Source organism: Octodon degus, unplaced genomic scaffold (genome assembly GCF_000260255.1).
Source record: "Octodon degus isolate 3935 unplaced genomic scaffold, OctDeg1.0 scaffold00127, whole genome shotgun sequence".
Taxonomy (NCBI): Eukaryota; Metazoa; Chordata; class Mammalia; order Rodentia; family Octodontidae; genus Octodon; species Octodon degus.
Window position 1 is genome coordinate 4,901,621 of NW_004524703.1, and position 4,093 is coordinate 4,905,713.

The following is a 4,093-nucleotide window of genomic DNA, read 5'->3' on the forward strand; positions in this document are numbered from 1 at the left end:
ACTTTGCTAAGCTTGTTCTAAGGTAGGTGCTTTAGACCACTGAGCCATCTCACCAGCCCCTGTAAGCAAATCTTATGACTTAACTGTAACTACACTCTTAACTCCCTTTTATTAATTTTATTGGTAAAAAGTTTGGTAAAGTGATTAGATCTGTACCACCAGTGGTACAAGCCACTCAGTGGAACAGTCATACATGTACCAAGCGTGGTTTGAGCTAGCAGGAAAGTGTTAAAAGCCAAAGCTTTAGTGTCCTCCAGTTTCCCATGTGACTCATCCTGCTTCATCCCTGAGCTTACCTCTTACTAAATTTGTGAGACCTCCTCAGAGGCCTCCTCAAGCACACCCTAGGGCCCCAGGATATTTGCTCTTGTTACTCTTGTCCCTGGAAAGGTCTCCCAGATATCCATTAGGTTGCTTCCCTCCTCTAGGAGGCTCAATTTGGAAAGACTTAACTTTCCATTTTTAACAGGTTTATTGCACTCATTGCCCTTGTGCTTATCAGCATATGACATAATATGTGATTAGTTTACCTAGTTTGTTATGTTTTTCCACACGAGGATAGAAGATTCATGAGGGCAGATATTTTTGTTTTGTTTTCTAGTATATACCTGGGACCTAAAATAAGTCTGGCTTTTAGTAGACAGTCCATAACATTGTTTTTTTTTTTTTTTTAATTTAGGGAAGGGCCTATAGGGTGTTCAGAGTCTCACTACTAGATGAACTCCTAGTGATCTGCCGGTTTACAGCCTCCCAAGAGCTGGGATTACAGATGTGTGTGTGTGTGTGTGCGCACGCACATGTGCGTTTGTGCGCGTGTGCGTTTGTGCATGCGCACCACTACACCCAGTCTCAATTGCTGTCTCAGTGCCCCCAAGGGCGGGGCCGGCATGGCAGGCCCTTGATCAAACCCCTGCCCCTGCCCCTGCTTGCAGGTGCTTTAATCCGCTGAGCTATTTGGCTGGCCCCATAACTTTGGGGGTTTTTTGCCCCCTCCTTCCTGGAATTGAACCTAGCCCATAATGTTGTTGAATGCATGAATTTGAATTTTTTCCTACCGTCTTACACTCTGCTTCTCTCTTTTTTTTCTTTTGGATATATGGTCTGTTTATGTAGTTCAGGCTGCTGTTGGACTCATTATGTAAATCAAGCTAGCCTTGAACTTGTGGTCATCCTCCTCCCTCAGTCTCCTGATTGATAGGGTTATAGATGTGTACCATGGTGCGTGGTTTTTTGTTTTTATTTTATCTCTTTTTATTTTTTTCCCAGGTACTTCTTTGGAAGATACGTTGTTCTGTATCTCTTGTATAGTGGTTAAGTTGTAATTTTATAATTTCCTTTGCATGCTTAATTGAATCTAATCAAAAATTTAATCCTGAAAAAGTGGTTTGTTTGGTTTTTTTTTTGTTCTTAGTACAGGGTCTACAGGGTCTCACTACATAGATAGAACCCACAGAGATCTGCCTGTGTTCAGCCTCCCAAGAGCTGGAATTACATGTGTGTACCACCACACCCAGTCTCCATTGCAGTCTCAGTGTGCCCTGGGGGCAGGGCCAGCATGGCACTCTGGGATTGAACCCAGCATGTTGCATCTACCTAAGCAGGCTCTTTAATCTGTTGAGTTATTTGGCCGGCCTGTTATTATCTTTCAAATACTAATTTTAGGGCTTATGAGATGGCTCAGTGGTCTAAAGCACCTACTTAGAACAAGCTAAGCAATGCACAGGGACCGCGGTTCAATCCCCCAGTACCACATGCCAGCCAGCCCCGCCCCCTGGTGGGCTGAGCGGCCACACACACTAAATAAATAAATAAATAAATAAACAAACAAATAAAAATATATAAAAAATAAAATACTAATTTTAACCAGTTGTGGTGGTACATGCCTGTAATACCAGCAGTTGGAGGCTGAGGTGGGAATATTGGTGTGAATTTGTGGTCAGTCTGGGCTATATAGTAAGTTTAAGACCATGCAGGTATCAAGACCCTGTCTCAAAAACCAAAAGTATAAAAACAAAAAATAAAATACTGGTTTTAAACAAGCATTTTGGGTCATTTCATTATTTTTATAAGATGTGTATATCAAATAATAAAACTAGTAGTTTATATCTTTTTTTTTTTTTTTCATTTTTTCTTTTTTTTTTGCGGAACCGGGGATTGAACTCAGGTCCTTGTGCTGCTAGGGAAGCGCTTATTCCACTGAGCCATCTCCCAGGCCCCTTCATTTTGTTTTAAGTTATTAATTTTAATAGTATATCATGGGCTGGGGATACAGCTTCCGGAGCAGAGCCTGCCTGGCAAGCACAAGGTTCTGAGTTGGATTATGAGTACCCCTCCTCCAAAATAATAATAGTATATCATATTTAGCTCTTAAAAGTTTATGGAAAAAAAAAAGTTTATGGAAGTACATGACATTCCCTAGTTTTTAGCCTTTTGCTGGAAGTATGTATAGGAGGGACAGTTAGAAAACACTATTTAAAAAACACTAGTGAGCATATTATTAAATGTGAAATTAATATCCAGAAAGACTTTTTTTTTTTTTTTTATTGAGACACTCTAAAGGAAAATAAGCTACTCAGGTAATTTGCCACTTAACTAGAACTACAGGACATGAATTCATGCAACGATTTTGGAAGGTTTGTTGCTGTTTGAAAGTGTGTAAAGTCACAGATATACGGGTTTATTCTTTTTTATGTAGTTTCTCATAAGATTGTAGATTTTGTATAAATCTTGGTCACTGGTGTTTTAAAGAAGACATGTTTATGACCTCTTTAGAAATGCCCAGTGGTTTTTGGAGGAGCTAGTTAAAATGGTGTGGCGGTCCAGCCAGATAGCTCAGCAGATTAAAGCACCTGCTTAGGCAGATGCAGGGACTGGGTTCTATCCCTTGCATGCTGTTCCAGCCCCACCCACCCCTGGGGTGTGCTGAGATGGCAATTGAGACTGGGCATGATGGCACAAGCCTGTATTCCCAACGCTTGGGAGGCTGAAAACAGGAGGATCACTACGAATCTGATCTGTGCAGTGTAGACCCTGTACTAAATACTAAATAAATAAATAAATAGTGTGGCATAATTAATTATGCTGAGGGCAGTGGAAGTACTGCGAAAATGTAGTACAACTTGGGGACATTAGACTTGAGCTGCTGTGCTACTAAGTAAATCCTATCTTAGGAACACTGGAGTTGTGAACATTCACAGTTGTGCTATATATAAGATTGACTTTGTTGGCTTATGAACAAATTTTGTTTATAAACAATTGTCCCACAGTGGAACTTGTTTGTAAGTTGAGGACTTACTATTAACCAGTCACTAAAAGTGTATCTCGCAGGATTCCACTGATACCAGTATCTAGAGAGGAGGGTCATAGGGAGTTAGCTGGTATCCAATTTCAGGTTTTTGTGCTTGTTTTTTGTGTGACTGGGAATTAAACCTTGGGGGCACATTACCACTGAGTTACATCCCCAGCCCTTTTTATTTTTTATCTTGGGACAGGTGCTTTCTAAATTGTTCAGGCTGATCTCAGTCTTGCAATTCTCCTGCCTCAGCCTCTGAAGTAGCTGGGGTTACAGGCATGTACCACCAAGTTCCAGTTTTGCAGCTCTAAACATTTGTATGACAGTGAGTGTACTTAACGAAGCTGAACTATTCACTTTTAAATGATTGGGGGCTAGGAATATAGCTCAGCTGCACAAGTGGTTGCCTGGTAAGTGTAAAGTCCTGAGTTTGAGTCCTGGTTACCACCCCCCAAAAAAAGAAAGAAAGAAAAGAAAAGGAGAACAGCTTAAAATGGTTGGGATAATACTTTTTTTTTTTTTTTTTGGACAGGCTCTTGCTATGCAGTTCAGGCTGGCCTTGAGCTCACTTTGTAGCCCAGTTTGCTATCAACCTCCTCTAAGTGCTGGGATTATAGGCATGCACCACCACACAAAGCTGCAGTAATACATTTTATGCTGTGTATGTTTTGCCACAATTCAAAATTAAGCAAAAAAGGACAGCAGATAGGCTTGCTTATAGTTGGGAAACATACTTAGAAATTGTTCTTTTTTAGGTGGTAACTAAAGAGCAGCTGACATTGTCTCTCTCTCTCTCTCTCT

The 4,093-nt window shown here is 40.7% G+C and overlaps 1 protein-coding gene across 2 annotated transcripts in view; it reads left to right on the forward strand.

The window, feature by feature from the left end:
* Window positions 1-4,093, forward strand: part of Tbce (tubulin folding cofactor E) — an 88,068-nt gene that overhangs the window by 1,079 nt on the left and 82,896 nt on the right. The gene's annotated exons all lie outside the window — the stretch shown is intronic.